Source organism: Thamnophis sirtalis, unplaced genomic scaffold (assembly GCF_051295495.1).
Source record: "Thamnophis sirtalis isolate CommonGarterSnake01/CBP01778 unplaced genomic scaffold, rThaSir2_p1.2 scaffold_5, whole genome shotgun sequence".
Classification (NCBI taxonomy): domain Eukaryota; kingdom Metazoa; phylum Chordata; class Lepidosauria; order Squamata; family Natricidae; genus Thamnophis; species Thamnophis sirtalis.
Window position 1 is genome coordinate 123,213,666 of NW_028261385.1, and position 22,797 is coordinate 123,236,462.

Here is a 22,797-nt window from a genome sequence, read left to right on the forward strand (position 1 = left end):
AGGAAAAAGAGAAAAAAAGCTGGACTTTATGTCTATCCCCCCTTTCCCCTAAATCCTTTCCTAACTTTTTTTAAACAATGTGAAATACATACATGAACATTATGCAAGAACTATAATGTTTAGATTTAATACATTTGTGAACACCATTGCAGAAACATCAAAATAAATTCTGATAACAGCCAAAAAATAGCCAAACTATTGTTTATGACAGCCATAAAATTCACTACAATTTTAGGTACCACCATTATTACTTAATTGCATCTCCTAGAGACAATTCGTAGAGCATGAATACAATATTAGCTATGGCTATATATGGCCATGTTAGGCATACCTAAGAATCAAGATCAATTTAAGTCCTGTAGAATGTTGCTTTAGCTCCTAATCTTCATAAGGTGTCTTGAACAATGGCTGATTATCTGCAAGGTTGTTGAAAAATTCTGAGACAAATAGTAAATATAATCAATATATTAAAAAAAATAAAAATAAAGGGGAAAATGCAATGAAAATTTATGATCTTAACATTCCTTCAGGGTCAGGCCATTTATCACATTCTCTCACTCTGGTTTCAATTACACAGCTTTTGTGGAAGGAACTTATTTTAGCAGGTTCATTTGCCTCAGTAGGGAATATAGGACTTTGGCCTAATGCTTCACCTTTAGTGCAGGCCATTTGAGCTTTAGAACAAATACCAATCATCACTCTTTGGGAGAAAAAAAATCTGCATCAGAGTGGCCTACTGGAATGGGATTTCTGTCAAGGTAAACGGTTGTCGGCAATGACTGTGGTAGAGTGGGTGATAAATCCCATTTTATTGCTGAAAAATTCCAGCCTCTCTCCATGCCTGACAGCTCCCCACCTTCTCATACACATTTGGGCAATTTCTGCACGATGTCCATCTGGTTCTTATTACCTCTCAACCTGCTTGTGTATGATCCAGGAAAAAAAAAAGTGTAGGTCACCAACAGGGAAAAGAAACCAAGGTGAGGGGCAAGAAAGAGAAAAATGAGCAGAGAAGCTCCTACCTGCATTAGGCTATCACAAAAAGGCAATGAAATACAGTGAACAAAAGTATATGGTCTAAATGCACAATATTAAGAGCTTACTAGTTATCTGACTCCTTCTAAAAAAATGCATTTTCTTTTTATTGGAACAATATAAGGGAAACCAATTCATGTATGCAAGCATTTATTCACTGCCTCGGCATTGTCCACAATATAAAATTGAGAGGATACGGGAGCGTGAGCTGAACCATTTAAGGAATCATGTCTGTGAACTCTTGTGATCATGGGAACTTCAAAGTGATCAATATTTGTGGCATTTACACCAACAATTTTTTTTTCATGGAGTATCCACAAAGGCATTCTTCATATGTTCTGGGAACTATTTATGCATAAGATTGCATAGTAGTGTAATAGGGAGTGTAACTTTTCTATCCACTATGGTACAGGTAGTCCTTGACTTACGACCACAACTAAGCCCCAAATATCTGATGTTAAGCAAGACAAGAAGTATGTTTTGTCCCATTTTACAACTTTTTGTGCCACAATTGTCAAGTGAAACACTGCAGTTATTAAGTAAGTAACTTTGCTTGTGAGAAAGTTGCAAAAGGTGATCATATAACCTTGGGACACTGCAACCATCATAAATACTTTCTTTCTCTTTCTTTCTTTCCTTCCTTCCTTTCTTCCTTCTCTTTTTCTTAGATCAAGAAGCTACCGTCCTTTAAATATAAGACACAAACTAACAGAAATCTCTTATTTGCTTCATTCTTCCATTTATTTCAATTCTTATAGTAATCTTTTCTATATGTCACATCACTCAATACCCAGGTAAATGGAACCAGTGTATCATAATACAGCAAGATTAGGGATCTATACATCTAGAGTGGATATAATAAGAATAGCGCTTAGACTTATATACCGCTTCACAGTGCTTTACAGCCCTTTCTAAGCGGTTTACAGAGTCAGCATATTGCCCCCAACAATCTGGCTCTTCGTTTTACCGAACTCAGAAGGAGGGAAGGCTGAGTCAACCTTGAGCCAGTGAGAATCAATCTGCTGAACTTCTGGCAGCCAACAGAAGTAGCCTGCAGTACTGCATTCTAACCACGGTGCCACCACGGTTCTTTAGCTTACAAAGAATATCTGAGTATTGTTCTGATGTTCAGCAAAATCTATATTGTTATGTCTATAAAATTTATAACTTAAACACAGTACTATTTTACCGATTCAAGCTTTGCCTATCTAAGGCAGAAATCAAGATATGAAGTGTTCACAGAATCCAGCTAAATGACTCCTGAGTATGGGCAGCAACCCACCATTATGACAAAACTGGATTAGATATAAGTAGGCATGACTTGTGGTCTTGGTAAGTAATTATGGGTAATTTCATAACAATACAACTCTAAATACCTCGATTATAATTCATGCAGATGGTAAGGCATTGTCCAACCTACATTATTGTTGGGTAAATGGAACTGGAAGACATTCATATTACCAGTGGCATGAGACAATAGACATTGAGTGGAACTGTGTTAGCTAATCTGCAATACGGCCAACACGCAGTATGGATCCAAAATGCCAATGATTGTTCTGACCATACCTGTCCTTTCAGCAACTCTGTCCTAGTCCTAGCTACTATAAACAGTACAAAATGTAACCCTACACTCCTCAATTCTTTATCACTAATAAGGGTCCAACATCTTCTTAACTGCTACATATTACTCATTTTCCAAGTTCAGGATGGTTTTCTTTATATTACAGCATTGCTGGAGTTCCCCAAATGTTAATGGAAAAAATATTCCTGCGAGATTATATGTATGTATGTATGTATGTATGTATGTATGTATGTATGTATGTATGTGTGTATATATCTATATATCTATATCTATATCTATATCTATATATGTGTGTGTGTGTGTATATATTATATTTGTGCTGATAAATAAATAAAGGGAGACTAGTATATATCTATTTCAAGCTATTTAGCTCTCATCAGCTAGCCATACCCTTGCTGGGAATTGAACCTGCATATTTGGGCATACCAGGGGTTGTGACTTTAAATATATATATAAATTTTCTATTACCTCAAGAATAACAGCAAATAATGTACTTTATAATGCTATTAAAAAGAAGGCTTCCAAGTAGTCACTTTAATGGAAGAATCAAGTTGTATGACCCTACTTTATATTTAAAAGTAATTTATGTGGAAACTAGGATTTAGGCAATGCTATATCTAAAAAAAAAGCTGGCAATATCATTGCAGTGCTGAAGGTATACGTTTAAATAAAAAAAGGCTTAATATATGCAAGTAAGCCGTTTATTAGCTGAATAAGCTGAATGTAAAAATATGTAAATATCTTGTCAGTAATAAAAACATTTCAGCATCAGAAAAGCTCAGCATTAGAAAAACTTTGTGTAAAGCTAAAGGATGCTCTACAATGGTTTAACTAAACAGATTAACCTAATCTTCTCAGATAGCCTTTAGGCCTGCTTAGTTAACAGCAACGGCACCAACAAAACCCTTCTGTATATCAGGAACACAGGCTGCCAAAAAGAAAGAAACTGTAATCAAACACTTCAAAAACCCTCTAACCAAAGCGACATCAACCTTCCCTGCATATGGTATTTGTGTAATGCCAGCCATTTGAAATCCTGCCTACCTGGGTCTTGTTTATCTCATTCCTTTAGGTGTCTTCGTTTTCCCCTACAGATTACATCCCAAATCCAACTGTTCCTTATAATCGCCTGTATGCAGCTTTACAGAAAGGCTCATTTATTTATGATTTTCTGTTCTTACTAAATCTGTGCCAATAGCACAGGGTGCTTTCTGAATTTTCTTTTTTGGAAAATATCACAACAATGCTTCCAAATTTAATAAATATATTTTATTGTGAAGATAAAATTGTATATATGCCTAGAGTTCAGCTGTCCAGGTAACCCACAACATATATCTAAATTAACAAAATACATTTTTGGGGGGATTTTTAAACTACAAAGCCAAAGTCTACTTTGATATTTTCTTTAATTTATTATTAAATTTACTATTTTTAAAATAAATTTCCTTTGAAAAGGAACTGGTAAAAAAAATACTGTTTTTATAAACAAGTTTCTTCCTTTGTAGAATGATAAAATGTAAATACTCTTGCAAGGCAGAACATTGTCGTAAGCAAAATGTAAATCAAGGATTTCATTAATTGCTGGTAGCCAGTTTAAATTGTTGTTTTGTCCATAATGTCAATCTATGCATGTCTAAGTTATATTAAAAACATTTAAATTTGTAATACCAGCTATTATTATAATTAATGAAAGCATTTTATAAATCAATATTCTTGAGAAATTCATATCCAATTAATGATATAATCTAAACAAAAATGATGTAATAAAGGTAATAGGGAAAGTTTAAGAGGAAAATTTGCTTATTTTTTAAAAAAAATCATTTTTATCATTTTTTGGAGGAAATGTTCATACTAATCCACTTGCCATTTATTTGAAAGCACACATGATATCTGCCTACCTGCCTGCCTGCCTATCGGATAATGTTATTCTAACTTTGCAAACTGAAGCTTTGGAAACCTGTAAAAGATATAGTTATAAAAATTAAAAGTTAGAATCAAAACATAAGTTAAGGAAAAATATAACTTAAATTTGTAGGACTTTTTAAATTCATTTTTTATTGCAGATAGTGATAACTGGAAGTTCATTATATGCATGCTCCCAAATTCACTGTATGAAAGTGTATATTCAAAAGCTTAAATGCATTCATTGCAAAGGCTGCAGAAATCCTCAGGAATGTTTTCAAGCAAGAGAAATATGTTCCTTATCTGCTATTCTAAGTACAGTTAATCCAGTTTATTCAAAAACTAACATGGGAGTAACTTGGGATGGGGGAACACCATCATCACCTACTCCCTTTTCTTCCAAGCTCCACAGTAATATTAAATTACATAAAGTTTTTTATGAGTTACTTTATAGTCTAACAAAAATCTCTCTCGAAGAGATACAAGATAAAAAATAAAACGAAAACATACAGTACTGTGCACTATCATCCAGACCAATCTACAACATTTAATAATAATTATTGCTTGTTTATATATTGAACATTAAGTCAAGGCATAGCTAACCAAGTTATACCGAAAAATTAAGCATAGCCATTGCAGTGACAAAACACAGAAATGTTATTTTAATCCGCTCAGATTTATTTCTGACATTTTCCTTTACCATTGCATTGCCTTATTTAGAACAGTAAAAGTGACTTCTCCAATCTCCCTTGACAAGAATGAATGATTTTGAAATCTTACATGGAAAGGGAAAAAATAGATTTCCTGTCATTCATTTAGAGATACACATTGTGTGCATGTTTCTATATGTGTGTAAAACTTTGCATTTAAATTGTCCTGTTCATTCAGAAATGTTTTACCACCTGATGGAATTGACATTTGAAGACTGTCTGGGAGACCAGAGGAAGGAGAATAAAGTTTACCTTTCAAATGCATTTGAAAACCAATTTTAATCATATAGTCATTTTAGCTACACTTTAGAGAAAGGAGGAGAATCCCAAACTATTTATATATCCACACAAAATCTAATCTAATAAGATATAAAATGGTACAATTAAGTGAAACACTGAAACATATCAAGTTTACATGTGTGTGAGTGCGCACGGGCATATACAAACTCTTGTTGTTCCTTTTATTTTACCCCTTGGGATCACAGACATTTTTCCAAACCCTCATAATTATACTTCTGTTTGTAAAACTTTACCTGATTTTATCAGTGTTTCATCCTTTCCATTCACTAAAAAAGTAATCTGTTCATTGTACAGGTATCAGTGAAACAAAAATCTCCTTTGGACAAGACCAGTTTTTCCAAAAAGTAATTTAATCAAATAAGATATGTATATTAAAAACAAAACTTGAAGATTTTAATCATTGTTTTCTGCCATACAAAACTATTTGCATTTCTGTAGTACATTTCATTTTCACGGTTTCAGAGTTAAGTGTTTGATAAAAAATACTTTCTTGCTCACTGTATATTGTATCTGTCAGGCAGTCTGATTGCCAACCTGTTAATTATGGAATTTAAGAAGATTTAGTTCTAATAATTTCAGCAGATCCTCTCACCAAAGTTCCATAGATAGTTAAATAGGCTTGCATAATTAACAGGGTTGCAAAATCAAGATTTCAATCTCATTTGAGTCAAATGGAAAGGAATGATACCACACCTGCCACTTTCTTTATTATGATGTAACCCTGATTTCTGAACAGAAGGAAGCATAATTCGTGTAAACAAATATATGACTGAGATCCATGCCCACAGTCTGCTCTCATCTGCAGATATTTACATCCACAAAAAGTCATTGTTCAGTTCAATAAAATTATACAACAGTGACTTGTTAAGAGTTTTTCTTCCTCAGGCAATGACAAGTTGAAGGACTGCAGAATGCTTGAGGCAAAGCCAAAGGTGCTGAGGGAGACCCGGATTCAGGTAATTATTGCAAAATAATGGGTTAAAACAAGTAATCAGATATTTCACTCCAATTTATTCTGTTGGCACAAAAGGGATTTTATAAGGATATCCTGTTTGGAACATCATAACTGTACGATAAGCTTTGACAGCTGTAAGTTTGAAACTGTGTTGGCAAAAATTGGATAGCCTTTCACAGTAACAACACAATTACATTGGCTAAGAATCTCTGACAGCAGGTAGGGCCATTCTCTCCAGCCCATGCCATTTAAACCTTACCGGTCAGGTTACAAGCTTCAAGGAGGTGTGCTAAGAATATCCAAAGTCTTAGCTGTGCAACAAAGCTCTTTTGCTTCCTTTTCAAGCACCAATTCCCCGAGACTGAAAACAGCCTCTGCTTATTAAGAGGCAGAAGTCTTTTCTCTAGAGGACATACTAATTTCTGTGCAGCCATCACGTGGTCTTTCAAGAATCCTGGTTTCTAAAAGCAGACATGATTTAAAGAGGCTAAGCACTATGGAAATTCCATGGCTAAAAGCTGTTAGCTGTTTTTTGAGGTTTGAGCAGAGGGGAAAAAAAAGCTAACAAAACTAAAAGGGGGTGTGGAGGGAGGTGGTGGAAAAAACACATCGAGATGGCTGCATACAAGAATAACAAATTAGCTGATTCCACAAAGCCACCCATTTGGCTTATAATGATTGAGTTTGGTGTAACTAACCATGGGGAGAGGAGGGAATCCATCTTCTGAGAATATTTCTCACTTAGCTTAGTTGCTGAAATCTCCTATTGTGGCTCCCAGGGAATCAGGGAGTATGATAAGAAATGTGTAGCAATTTTACACTTCTCACACAATGCCACTGATTCCTGGCCTGGTATGCTTGCATATGTGTGTGTGTGTGTATGGGGGGGGGGAACGGGACACGCAAAGGAGATATGGAGGATAGAATCCAAACAAAGGATGTGTAAGCAATTTCATTTATTTTGATAAACCTCCTTCCTGCTCTGGAGCATTTTGCTGCCTTTGTCAAAGTGAATGACAACAATTTGGCCAACTCTCCCTAAGCCACACTCTACAGTGACAGGCAAATTATCAGAGGCCCTGCACTCCTTATTATCAGAGGAGAAGTCATCAGGAGGATGCGTGGAAGATCCCTCTCTCCTGTCACTATTTGTCAGTGGGACAAGGGCCACTGCTATGGGGAGCTGACAGGTAATTTCAACAATAACAATTACTCCTATTACTGGTGTCATAAATAATTCGCCCAAGGCATGACAATAGCAAAGCTTTATAATTCAATGCCATATAAATAAATGCCAGCAGGTAACAAGTAATTTAGCTCCAATCAAGCCATGGCCCCGGCAGTAATATTGTTATTGCAAGAAAATGGAAAATTGAAAAAAAATTCAATATGGTAATGAATTAAGAAAGGGTTCAAGGGCTGGAGAAAAGCATGAGCTTAAAGCATGGTTTATTTTAATTGAGGTGGTCTTCATGATAACTTATTTTACTATTGCATACAATACATAAAATCATGGCTTAGCAGACTTCTGTTTGGAATGTAGATCAACATGAATACCACTTTCATTTCATATAATTAAATCATTATAAAGAATATTTGAAAAAGCAGCAAGGGTCTGTGTACTTTCTAGTGGGTGTCTCTGCTAGTGGTGGTGGTGTTTTATTTTAATTACTAATACTATCTAAATGTAAGTCACTGCTGGATTCAGTGCCAATAATTCATCCTTACTGAGCTGTGGATGAGCGTAAAACATGCATTTTACATTCAGGATATGATATTTTTCCCCCTGAGTTCTGATTTGATGAGAGTAACTGAAATTTATGTTTACTGTGAAGATACATAATAAAATGATGCTCTTTCTTTCAAGATCCCATCCTTTTCATAAGCAGGCCAATCGCCTCAGAGTGCCAATATTAAAACAGAGCAATATGACTTAGGCATGTTTACTCACAACATCCACCCAATTCCTCCTTCATAAGAGAATCTGAGCTTGCGCTGAAGGGAAGCCCAGCTTCATTACCGCATGTTGATCCAACCAATTTGCAATTTTACTCTTTGACCACTAAGACAATGTGGCATCAGTTTGACAGGAGTAAAAGAATTTGAAAATCTCTAATTAGAAGAGCTGTGGAGCAATTAACGCATGTCAAATTTCACTTCATCAAGTGCCACTCTAATTTTCTCACTAAAAATTAATGGACTTTTTTTGTATCGCATGTCCCCTCAAGGCAATGTTGATTCAAATCTGCTCAAGATGCAGTGTTGCACAGCTAAGCATCTTCTTGATTACAATCCGACACACTTCTAACTGCTTTCATTCTCACTGCCAGAGATACTTTGTCAACAGTCAAATTACGCCATGCTGATAACAATGCATAATGGTGTTCCTCAAAGGAGGCACTTGTCATGAAACTGTGTTTCATAAATTACATCATTTTCTTTTATAAGATATAGCACTGCTTCAAAACAAACTTTTTAATGCTTCCTATAGCAATTGTTCCATATGTTTGCTGTTTGAATCAGTGACTTAATATTTAATGATGCAAAAAAGGTAGCTGTTCAAAGAACAAAATAAAAAAAATCAAGAAGGATTTTATATTTTTCATTCCCTCTCCAAGATAGATTAGATGTAATACCCTGTAATTATACAATGTTTATTGAGGAAAAGGTACAATTACCGTAGTGCTTAGAACAAGCTTCCCTGTTTTCTTGTGATGTCAGTGGCAAACCTTCTCTAAACAAATGGTGCAAATTTTGGTTAAAAACTATAAACATAGTAGAAATACTTCTTCCAATGGACACTATGTAGATTCCAAAACAAATTTGTTAAACAGGAACATTTACCAGTTTTCACAAAAAGAAAACAAAACCCCAGATGTAACTGACAGACTGTTAGCATGAGTGTGTGTATATTTGCATATTAGTATGGCAAGTGGAAAAAATAAATGCCTCAACTTTGTTTTTTAAAAGACAAGATATTTATGACTGAAATATAACTGAAGAAAAGATTTAGGAGGGGTAATTCTATTCTTTGACTAAAATTGATTCACAAAGGATTTAGAATATTTTCACAGTTATTTACACCCCCCCAATTAAAACATGTCTGTGTCAAACCAATAATTAGCAATTAATGCTATAATATACAGCTATATTGCAAATGTCAAACATTTTTTGCTTCTTGTAATTTTAACTATTTTATATTTTTATTATAGATGCATCTGAGTCTAAGTTTTATAGTGCTGGAACCTAATTAATCTGAATGAAAATGAACCACTAGATAAGAATTCACATTTTCCTCCCCCTTCAACCTTGCAAAATTAATAACATAGTGTGATTTTATTACATTGCTTTGCAATTCAATTCTGCTTTCAATTCTGCAATTCTGTTCAGACATTTTCAGACTTATGTGGATTCACCTAGATTTTCTTTTGTCCCATTTCTGGCATAGTACATTCACAGAAAGCAGATCTCAACACAAACTGCTGAAGCATTTAAAACTTCCCGAGGGAAGGAGAGGTGGAATAGTATCATAAAAAGTTAAGCAATCAAGCTCATAAGAAACATTGCCTTTTGATTTGATTGGTTTACCATATGCTTTAAAAATGTCTAAACTCCGGGATTACAGAAGAAATGCAATCAAAACTGCACATCAAAAGATGGTATCAGTAGAATACCACATGCATTTAAATAATAAGCATGTTTGCAAACTGCAAATAAAAGGGGAGGAGAACGCAAGGGGAAAAAAAGGGAAGATCACTGTGATGCAACCCAATTTTATCTTCAATATTTTGCTTTTGTTTTCAAAATGCTCAATAAACAATCCATAATGCATCCCTCATCAACCCCAAACCATGAGGGCTCGGCACTCAAAGAACAGGAAACATATTCCATTTTCCTAACAGAAGACAGTTCATTAAGCTGTGCCACATCAAATAAAACTTTAATTTCTCCAGCATCTGAGCTGCAATGAAAGCAATTGATGAAGATGAGCCATATGGTACTTCTATCAGCAAACACATATTGCTCATTCCCCAAAAGTTTTCTAATTCTGCTCCCCAGGCCTGTGTAATATAGATAATGTGCTCTGAGAGCAGTAAGCATGAGCTATCTGGTGTACACTTCTAATACTGTATTTAATGGGAAATAATGAATCATAAAAGCCTGCGGAAGATGGCTTTTGCTAACCTAAATCTCAGCTGTAATTTCATTGTTCTGTGCCTAAGATGCTGTTTGCCCTTTCCAAACAGCAACTGAACGTAATAATGCAGCGGCTTCAACCTGCAAAAGATCCTTCTTTGAACCAGGTTTCATTTAACTCTTGCAGCTCTCATGATAATAATGGAAGAGTGTGATTAATGCAAGAGGATTGCATACTATGAAAATATTATACACACATATATTTATACAGGTACTTTTTCATTTGTAGCTCTGTGATTAATATTTTTAAACATTCCCACTCCTCAAGAAGTAGATAATTAGAAGAAGAGAAAAAAACCATAGCAACTGATATTGCAAAAGCTAACATTTTTCTAACATAAACATACATTTTTGAAAAATGCCTGTTTAAAAAAAATATCCAGAAGATGAATTTAAGCCCCTGAACAAATTAATTAAGTTAAAATGAAATGATACACTGTTTATTCAATGATCAGCAAAATTAATTTAACATTTTAACTTAAAACCTAAACCCAAAACTTAAATACAGAACTTGTCTCTCAGCTGGTCTGAAATTAAAATATGATACAGGTAAAGATTGAGAAGATAAGGATTCCTAAGCAAAATTCCACTTAAAATAATAAACTTGGCATGGCTCAATAACGCCTAGAGTTATACTGAGGCTTCCTGAGAATTTTCTTTCAGGGATTTCCTGCAATATCCTCCGGCCAGCATTTCAGTCCTCTTAAGTGAACCCAGGACCAGAGGCAAGGGCCGTTCACGTTTGGAAAGACACCTTCATGGTTGAGCTTGGCGTTATCTGAACCTCAAACGGTTCAATTAGAAGGAGAGACTTTTAAAAGTTAGGGAATTGCCTCTTAAAAGCTTATTAAAATCAGCATGTTCCATGTCTGTTTTTGAATTAGCTTTACTGCCGTGATTGCCTTCATTAACACAGGCTGTTTTGGGCGCTGCTCTGTGAATGCTCAAGTCTCTGCTTCAACCTCCAGCTCCCTCCTACCCTCCCTCCTCATTCTCAGGAGTTGTCAACTTAGAGAGCCTGCAAAACCCAGCATCCTTAATCCTTCCACAACAACATTGACCCACAAATGAAATCCGCACACCAGAGCAGCAGTAGATTGCAATGGCTTCAGAAAAACGGGCAGAAATAAACTTGATACTCTCCAAAAAAAAAGAAAGAGAAAAACCATCTCAGGCCGCCCCATATATGTCCATGTCTCCCTCTCTCTAGCACATGGATGCTTTTTGTGAATCTGACAAACAAGGGTTGAAGCAGAGCCGGATGGGTTGCAATGACAATGGTCTACAGCAGTGTAAAACAAGTTGGTGGATAAAAAGGTGCTTTTTTTACCCTTTTATCAAAGCTGTTCATCTTCTAGCTGCAGGCAGCATTTCGCTGGAATTGCAGATATTTCTCTTCTTGTCCAGGCGCCTTTGTTTGTGCATCTCATTTGCATCTATTTATCTCCAGCTGAGGGTGCTTTCTGCTCATTAAGGCCTCCCCTCGCATTATTTCCTAAGCCAGCTGCTGAGGAGGGATTTCACCTGTGGTGCTTGAGAAAGAGGGGTGGGAAAGAGGGGAGGGGTGTTTTTTTTTTAAAAAAAGAAATCCACGCACAAAACAACAACAAACTGCAAATTCTCCAGGAAGGGGAGAGAGAGAGAGAGGGAGGGCCAAAAACAAACAAACAAGGAAATCTTCGGATTCTCTTCCCCTCCGGAATGGGCACCATTTGTGTTAAACAGCCTCTTGCAGTGATAAATGTCTCCTTGGGTCGGGGGTGAAAGTTGATCCGAAGGTCAGGCAGTAAAACAACAGGCAAAGCAGACGCCAACGCCGGTTCCTTAGCTGTCGGTGGCGGTGCGAGCAGGTCTCGAACCCTTCTCCACCTCAAATAAAACAGGGTAAAAACCTGAAGTGGAGCAAGCAGGCGCGCCCCCCGAGGAAAGCTGCCCCGAAAAGCACCCATCGTATCGATATCGTACCGGCAACAGGAAACAATCGGGGCAGCTCTCAGCCCAAACAAGGCGAGCTTCTATTGTTTCAAAGAGCCGGAGAATTAATCCTACTTATTTATTTAAGGCGTGTCAACTCGCTGCCTAAACCTGTTTCACTGTCAAAATGCATAAAACGTTTATGGCTCATAAAGTAGAGTAATTCATTTCCATGTTCTTTGTACTTTTCCTCCCCTTTTCTTATCCCCCCCCCCATCCCTCCCTTCCCCGGGCAGAATGAGATAGATAGACCTTGGCTTGAAATGGGTTGCAGCCAAATGGATGGTTGCATGTAGCCACACCATATGAGAGGGGGAGGGTGGCAAAATCATTGAATTGGCAAACTGAGCTCAGCACAAACAATAAAAAAAAAAGAATAGGGTGACTGCTAAATCATCTCCACTTTAGATTCATTCATGGAGACAGAGCCTTATGCCACTGGGTTTTTAGCCTGGTTTCCAGTAAGGAGCTGCACAATTTCCAGTAAGAAGCTGCAAGGGCTATCAGAAAATGTAAAATAAAAACCCATCTAGGTAGAATTTTTCTCCTACAATATTTTATTCAACCACTTTGTCCTATAGTAGTTACCCATTTGATCTTCAACTGGAAACTTCTCATTTTTTTGCAACTTATATTTCTAGCTATGTCCAAAAAAGTTTAATCTTGAATTATTTAGCTCAATTTTCAATGGAATTGGTTTGATTTTCCATGGAATCATGCCAATTTGAAATAAATAAGTACCTATTTAAGGTTTCTTGCTTTCACCTTAAAGTATATACAAATATGTTTAGAGGCATTGACATGAAATAAGTACATCCAGTTCAGCCTACTCTTTAGTTTGTTTAAAATAACGAAACAGTTTGGAATAAACAAACACGATTTTGTTTAGTATTTCATTCTAATTATTCATCAGGATATTGTAAGGCTTTCATTACATTATTGAGTTTTTTGTTTTGCATGTGATGAAAGTTTGCAGGCAAAAAAGAATACCTTTTCCCCTTATAAATAGTTTTAATAATTCTTTTGAGTATAATTAAGACACTGAGTTCTAGTCCTGTTTTAGGCATGAAAGTCTGGATGACTTTGGGCCATTCTCTTTTAGCCCAACTCACCTCACAGGTTTCTTGTTGTGGGGAAAATAGGAGGAGGAAAGAGTATGAGGTGTAAAATAATAAAGGTGGGAGACAAATAATAAAGTTACAGTGATGGATGAGAAGCAGATTACAGCTTTGTTGTCTCAAACATAAAACTCAGAACTGATTATCTGAGTGTGTAAATAGAGGACAAATTGTAAACAACTGATTTTCAATGCAATTGTACCAATTTGAAAGAATAAGTAACAATTCATTTAAATTTGCTTGCTTTTACCTTAAAGTATTGTATATACAAATAAGTTTGGTGTCATTGACATAAAATTAGTATATCTATTTAAAATTTGAAAAATGGAATAAGCAAACACCATTTATTCCTCATAATAGTGTAAAGCTTTCCTTACATTATTTGCAGTTCTCCAAATTAACAGTCCATTTCTGAATTCAAATTTTAGTCACTTTTCAGCTTTTGCCATTTACAGGATTAGCTTATTTCAGCCCATATTATCTTGAGTTCAATCTTGATTCACAAAGCATCTCAAACACTAAATATAAAATGTGCGGTGGTGATCAAACCACAGATCGTATAGAGTTTGCAATTGTACACTGTATTTCGACTGGCTTCCTTATCAAGAGGATCTGTTTTTAAGAGAAAGCTATGCATCTGAAATGCATTTGAAATTTATACTGTGATAAAGCTGCTTCTCTCTTTTTGAAGATGGCCTGAATAACTTTACTAAACTATTTTGGGTTTCATTTTCTGCTAACACAATGCACCCAAGATCCTGAGCAGATTTCTTTTCCCAATCTCTTTGTATTTCTCATTTTTCTTTGCCTCTAATCTAATCACTAATTCTTTTACTTGGTCAAGAAGTTAAAAATGTTAAGTGCTAGCAGTGCCTCCTTCCTCCCCCTCATATCTGTCTCTGTTTATGGAACAGGCCCCGGTTTCCTCCTTTCCTTGTTCAGCTCCAGGTCTTCAGGTCAGGAGACTGTAAATACACATAGCACTGCCCCAACCCATAAATCTGAGCAAAGGGCAGGCATATATATTCAGATAAGCAATGTGGAGGGGAAAGAAAGAAAAGACAGAACAAATAGTGTCTGTGGAACAGCAAGCACTATTCTAGAAACAAAATTAAAATGCCAACAATCCCCTTTGTACAACAGAGGAAAACAACTCTGGTTACTGAACATTGGCTTCTAAAAGATGCTCTTGGAATGATCACCTTTTCCCCTCCCGTGATTTATATACAAATCAGTAAAAAAAAATGCATTTTATTACCCTGGAGACAGTGAAAATAAACAAAGGCATTTCACTTACATTCTAGCATGCTGTTATGTTCTAGCGTTTCCATCTGCAACTGGAAGGTTTTGGCTTTCAGTTCCTCACCAATGCAAAGGGAAATAAAAGAGGCACATTTTCCCCCACTGTAAGATATCTACATTTACAAAGAATCAGGTTAAACTATTATGAAATTGATTTTATCAATTTCCCCCCCCTCCCATTAATTATAATGGCATCAAATATATTTCACATGAATTTTAGCAACATTGTACCATGGATCCCTAATACTACCTCTCAGAATGCATGGAATCTAATGATCCCGTTGCTGTGAAAATCTGTATGCTGCCAAAGGAATCAAAGATGATTCCTTTGGCAGCAGCTTCTACAGATACTGCATCCTGTAGTATCTGTAGTAGGCTATCCCCAGCCTTCACATCCAAGGAAGTATGCTTTCTTTGTTAGGATTGAACTCAAATTATGGACAGTGAATTAGGTTTGAATAAAAGCTGCAAACATTTTACAAATAAGAAATCTAACTACTAAGTAAAACCTATCTCTGTTACCATACGCTGTTGACTACTCTTCCTTGAGCAAAGAAAGAATGCGTAGTTTCCTCCCGCACAAATGTACAGAACTTCACAAAACCTTTCCTTTTTTCTTTCTTTCTTTTTTTGTTTACGCTGACATTTCCTCATTCTGTGCTGAGGATCACTTCTCCAGTTCTCAGATGTGTGGTGTAAATGGGACCTGATGTTAGGGGTCTTTCTTTTTTCACTTTTATTCAGGTGAGGTGTAACATACTGCAGATGTACCAGTAACAGAAGCCCTTACACAGAGGGCCATTCTCTTCTTGAGTTGAAAGTTTCAAGTACTCAACAAGCCTCTGCAAAAACTATAGCAGAAAGAATAATTATTTTAAAATTATTCTAAGGCCAATTCCCTCTCTTTCTCTGGTGCTGTTGCATGAAATAAATGTAAATCAACTGTCTTTAATGATGGCTGGCACTGGCAGATAGTTGAATTAAGGTTTTTTCAAGATTGATTCACTGATTAGATTTAGAAAAGCTTTTTCATCCCGCCATAATACTTCATGCAAAGTCAAATTCAACTGCTGGTTTTCTTAAAAGTATTACACTCTGTTTAATCGGGTTTGCTCCCAGGAAATTAAGAGTTTTATCTTAAAACAAGCTTTTGTAAAGGGAATTAGTATGAGTTTGGATTAATACTTTAAATGAAATCCTGTTTTCTTTCTGTCATCAATTCAGATAGGGAAATTTTATTTCAGTAACTCAATAATCTGAGATAATTAGCTAATTTTAAAACTTCTGAAACTCTTGAACTCTTTAAAACATTTGAAACTCCTAGGCTTAGTTTTGTTCCAACTGTAACATTAATTCCTCTGATTAAAAGCTTAAAGGTTTGCTTAAATGCTATGATAGCAAAATACCTAGAAGGGCAAACAGAGACAATGTAATAGCTTAGATAAGCATGTAAGATATATTTATAGGAAAGATCACACCAGGATCAACAAAGACACGGGACAATAAAGGGTCTTATGGTATCCTTCAGTCAAATAAAATATATTACAGGTAGTCCTCGGTTTACAACAGTTCATTTAGTGACCGTTCGAAGGTGCAACATCACTCAAACAAGTGACTTAGAACCGTTTTTCACACTTAACAACCGTTACAGCATCACCATGGCCAATTGATCAAAATTAAGATGCTTGGCAACTGACTCATATTTATGACCTGTCATCATGCCCTGAGGTCATGAGATCACCTTTTGCAAACTTCTGACAAGCAAAGTCAATGGGGAAGCCAGATTCACTTAACAACTGTGTTACTAATTGAACAAGTTTTTACATTCACTTAACAACTATGGCAAGTAAAATGGAGCAAGACTCGGTCCACTAGCAATGAATATTTTGGGCTCAATTCATTGCTCTTTTGACTTCTCTCCAGATTGCAAGACATTAACATTATTCTTGTAACAACTTTCAAGATAAATAAAGGGGATCAGATGGAAAAAGCCATGGCAAAGGCTATGATGAAAAGATAATAGCAAGAGATAACAAGCAGTAGGACTGCCTTATTGGAACCACTTTCAGCTTCTTCATTCAATCTCACAGTAATAGAAATTCATTTAATATGAATAGGCCAATGGGTTGAGACATGAAAGCTGTTACAGGGAAACCTTGACTTAGAACTCCTTTTTAAGTGATTGTTCAAAGTTACAATGACACTGAAAAAAAGTGTCTTATGACTGGTCCTTGCACTTACGACCATTGCAGCACCTTCAATAGTCATGTGATCAAAAAAATCTAAGGCCTTGGCAATTATTGCATGTTTACAATGGTTGCATTCTCCTGGGGTCATTTGATCACCATTTGTGACCTTCCCAACCATTTCTGACGAGTAAAGTCAATGGGGGAAGATGGGTTTGCTTAAAGCTGTATGACTCACTTAACAACTCAGTGATCTGCTTAACAACCATGGTGGACAAAAAGCTTGTGAAATTACCCCCCGACCCATTTTATGACCTGATACTAACTGTATTACCATAATAGTTGGGGACTACTTATATTCAACAACATCTGAAAGGTTACCATTTGCTCCTCCTGTGATAAGATTTTGCCCCAGCAAGCAAATTATAGTCAGGCATATGCAGGTCTTCGTGAGAACATCCCTTAGCCCTTCTGGCTGTTGGATGTTGTATTAAAGATACAGTGTTTGAGCAGGAAGAAATCCAGAACACATAATGCAGATGAACTAAAACTGATTCATCCCTTATGCATCTAGCCAGGGGTGGACTCCTCTAGGTTTGTCCAGGTTCGGGTGATCCTCTGCATGGTTCGATGAACCACCAAATCCCACTCTGGCTGGCCATGCCCACCCCTCCCCTCCCCTCCCAGGAGTCCCCATGCAGCCCATTTTGGATGCCAGGTAAGTGTAAGGTCCAAGCGGAGGCTCAGGGAGGGTGAATAATGGGCCTCCCGGAGGCTCCAGAAGGCCAGAAATGGGGCCATTTCCAGCCTCCGGAGAGCCTCTGGAGCCCAGGGAGGGCAAAAATGCCTCCCCCCCATGGTGCAGGAGGCCAACTAGGCTACGCCCACCATGGCCATGGACACCCCAACAACCAGTCAGAGAACCCGTTGCTAAAATTTTTGAAGCCCACCCCCGCATATGCTAGTTGCTAGACCTATAGCAACTGTTACAAATAATCAGAGATTTTACATTGGTAAAAATATCCATTTTTAAACACTTAACTTAGTAAGTGAGAGAATTTGGGTATTTAAAAAATATATACAGTCCTTGAATTATGACCATTAATTTAATAGCTGTTCAAAATTATAATGGCACAGAAAAATTGACTTATGACAGGTCCTCCCATTTATGACTGTTGCAGCATCTCTGTACTCGCATGATGAAAATTTGAGTACTTGGCAATCAGTATGTATTTATGACAGTTGCCATGTCATTGGATCACCTTTTGCAACCTTCCCAGGCGGCTTCCAACAAGCAACGTCAATGGGGAAAGACAGATTTGCTTAATGATATGATTCACTTATTGACCGTGGCAAAAAGAAAAAGTCATAAAATTGGACACAATTCACTTAACGTCTGCACAGCATAGCAATGGAAGCTCCGCTCTCCATCGCGGTGTGTGGACATGGTTCTTATATTGACAGATAATTTGTTACCATTTTTTAAAGGGAGTAACACAAATTGGCCTGTAACTATCAGATTCCTCTGAAACTGCCATAAGAGATTTCAGTGAAATGTAGAAGTTACAAAAGTTGACTGGATAGCCATAAAAATGTTCAGGGTTTATCAAACGCTCACTAAAACCTATCAGTACGATTTAAAAAGCCTGCACCTGGAGGGAGATCTGACTTGTGGGATATCTTTCCTTGTAAGATTATCACTACTTCTTGACTGAAACCAGGCTTGACAAAATACATTGAGGAATCACTTTATTTTGTGACATTTCAGCTTTTAAGGCTGCTCAGACCTGAGAAACAGAGAGGTTTTAAGCTGATTCTTAAAATCCCTTAGAAAGTATTTTCTCTAAGAAAGTAAGTTTCACAAAGGCCTGGTTTTCCCAAATCTCCTGGCAAGATGGAAAATCCTGTTTACGCCCACAGATGTCTGTTACAAAGAATGCTTTCCACAGTTAAATCCGACTTTGTCCTCTGAACCTCAATGGCTGTTCCTCTGGAAAAAAAAAGTACTGTTCTCATTTTAGCCAGACCAGGGGACATAAAATCCCAAGTCATAAATCTGCATGCTATCCCAAACTGCTGGATTTTCCATCTGCAATTTTGGAAAACAGAGAATAAAAAAGATTTACACTACTTCATATCTAGCCATAATCTCCCAGCTCCCCTTGATTCACTAGCTGAAGGGCATCTTCACATCATTGATTTGGAAACCAGATATTTTGAAAGCATTCTGTTGCTAATCCTAAACTTCACACTTTCTCATGACATAAAGCCTTTTGGGAAGATTAATTGTATTGTCTACCATCAACGGGTACTGACTCTTTTCTAAGATATCTGTGACATTCACATTAACTGTATAGAATATATAAATTTATCCTTATAATAATGAGATATCGTCTCTTGCTTTTACTAGCTTATATTAATGCAGAAAGGTCCATATCCACCTTGGTTTTACCTCCTCTTGGTATTAAAGGCAGGTATTCACTAAAGTGTTCACAACTTGCATTTGATAAGATGAATTCTGATCTACAAAATATTGTGCTACAATAAATATTCAGTCTTTTAAGTGTCATGAGATTGGATTACTGCTGTATCCTTGAGGAATTCAGACTCAGTTACTCACTTTTAGTCTGTTATGCTCCATACATGGGCCAAATGGGATGACATTGAACAAAATCACCTTGCCATTGATAAGAGCAGAAGTCTCTTTACACAATCCTTTGGCATTTTTTTCCAGGGTGGACAACTTCTGGATTAACTGGGATAGGCAACATGGGTGAAAATGGCAAGAAAAGAAATAAGCCACTGGTGGAAGGAGAGGGAATATTTTACATTGCTTTGTTCTGACCAAGGTACACCTATTGCTATGGGTCAATACTCAAATGGAAGTGCCCCATCATACATAGCTCAGTTCTCATTTAAAAAAAAGAAATTTTCATTGGGTACAATAGATATTGTAAAAATGAAGGACTCTACTTTCCAAGATAGTCAAGATTTTTATTTGTATTAAATCATAACAGGCAGATTGCCACTATTACAATCCTCTTCCATTAATATTACTTTTAGGAAAGAGCTAAATATCTTCCTAAGTGGGATGGATTCCAGACAGGCCAAGTATGTCAGACTTACCATAAATGTAATAGTAGAAGAGGAAGGAATGATTCAATATCTGTGTGTATATGTTTGTGTGTGCACATTTTTAGACATTCTACGGAGAAGAAATGAAGAAAGGGAGTGAGGATCCAAACTGGGACCTTCTTTGCTTTAGCTCTTTGGATAAATGGTTATTCTACCCGTGGTTTCAGAATCAGTCATTAGCTTTTAGGACCAATATAGGGTTCACACCCTTCCCCTTCATCCAACCTAGGATTTTCTTTCTAAATCTGAGTCGTTGAGATACACTTTGTTTATCTACAGATAGTATTTTCTCTAAGAAGAATTAGTTTGCACAGTTGTAATTTTTATTTTTCTTGGTGCATTGGCCCCACAAATTCATATGTACCAGCTAGTGTGTTTGTCTTTTCTCTGACAAGGTCTTTTTTTTTAACCAATAGCACAGCATGGGGGTAAGCATGAGTTCTTCTCAGACTGGGAATGGACCTCTACTCCTGATGTTCTCTCAAATGAAATTCATAAGCTCTTTCTGTGTGTGTTTTCTCTGTGCTTCACCAAACTTTGCAGAAGCTATCATTTCAGGGAGCTTTAAATATGAAATAACAAATTTTACTACTGAATGCTGTTCATAAGTAACATTGTTTATTGTTTGTAGCTAATAATTTTATGTTTTTGCTTTCTTCAACTATTGACTGTTCCTTGTTTCATTGTTATTTTAATATACTTCTTAAACCTCTGTGTTTTTTTTAAAACAACCCCATGGAGGCACCTCGTTAATTAAAAACACTGCAAAATGCAATTTAAAATAATTTAATTATATTAGATAATTCAGTCATTGTACAACTAATGTTAATACTGTGTTTCCCTGAAAATAAGACAGGGTCTTATTTTCTTTTGATCCCCTAAAATAAGCACTTGACCTTATTTTCAGGGGGTTCTTATTATTTTTGAGGTGCAGGAGGCAGCGAGCATGGTCACCTCATGGGTGCTGCTGTGTTGCAATATTTTCAGGGAGGGCTTATTTTCAGGGGAGGGCTTATTTTAGCACATGTGCTCAAAAGCCCGATTGGGTTTATTATCCAGGAAGGTCTTATTTTCAGGGAAACAGGGTATTTTTTAATATTTAGAAGGTTAAAAGATTCTGAAAAGTTGTTTGTAACTTAATGTTTTAAATTCAACATAATATGACACTAAACAGATATTGAAATGCTACGTAACAAAAAGCTTGAGTAAAGAGAGGTAATCTGGGCTAACACCAAAAGCTGAAAGAAAATTGTACAATCCATCATCATTAATATCAGAATTGGAAGAGACCTTGGAAGTCTTCTAGTCCAACCCCCTGCTCAAGTAGGAGAACCTATAACCTATGAACCATTTGTCCAGGCACACGAGGCATTGCCCTGTCAGCTGGCCAGTGCATGCATGACTTCGGCCTTCTTTTGAGGCCATTTTTCACACTTTCATGCTTCCCTGAAGCCTCCAGAGCACAAAAAAATGGCCCTATGAGGAAACTGGAAGTTTGGGAACATACTTCCGGTTTACTCGTAGGGTCGGTTTTAGCCCTCCGGAGCTTTCAGGAAAGCCTCCGGAAGGCCCTTGAAGGCTCTGGAGGACGAAAAACAATAGCAGTAGACTTATATACCGCTTCATAGGCCTTTCAGGCCTCTCTAAGCGGTTTACAGAGAGTCAGCATATTGCCCCCAACAATCTGGGTCCTCATTTTACCCACCTCGGAAGGATGGAAGGCTGAGTCAACCCTGAGCCGGTGAGATTTGAACCGCTGACCTGCTGATCTAGCAGTAGCCTGCAGTGCTGCATTTAACCACTGCGCCACCTTGGCTCTTGACATCCCTATGGATAAACTGGAAGTCACGCATGACTCTCTGCACTCCCCCCACTTTTGGCACGCGAGCCATAAAAGGTTCGCCATCACTAACCTATACTATTTCAGATAAATGGATGTCTGGTCTCTTCTTCAAAGCCTCCAGTGATGGAGCACCCACAACTTCTGGAGACAAGTCATTCCATTGATTGATTGTTCTCATTGTCAGGAAATTTCTCCTTAGTTCTAGGTTGCTTCTCTCCTTGGTTAGTTTCCATCCATTGCTTTTGGTTTTGCCTTCTGGTGCGCTGGAAAATAAATTGACCCCCTGTCCTTTGTGGCAGCTCCTCGAATATTGAAACATTGCTATCATGTCACTTCTAGTCCTGTTTTCACTAGATTAGACATAGTCTAGTTTTCACCTTCAGGCCTTTAATCATCTTTGTTGCTTTTCTCTCCACTCTTTCCAGAAACTCAATATAGCAGTAGACTTATATACCGCTTCATAGGCCTTTCAGGCCTCTCTAAGCGGTTTACAGAGAGTCAGCATATTGCCCCCAACAATCTGGGTCCTCATTTTACCCACCTCGGAAGGATGGAAGG

At 37.0% G+C, this 22,797-nt stretch overlaps 1 long non-coding RNA gene across 1 annotated transcript in view; it reads left to right on the forward strand.

Moving 5' to 3' along the window:
• The first annotated feature begins 7,361 nt into the window (after window positions 1-7,361).
• The window catches only part of LOC148045629 (uncharacterized), a 43,733-nt gene continuing 28,297 nt past the window's right edge, over window positions 7,362-22,797 (forward strand). The window contains exon 1 of the long non-coding RNA XR_015696804.1: window positions 7,362-7,674. This is a non-coding gene — a long non-coding RNA (uncharacterized LOC148045629). The remainder of the gene's footprint in view (window positions 7,675-22,797) is intronic.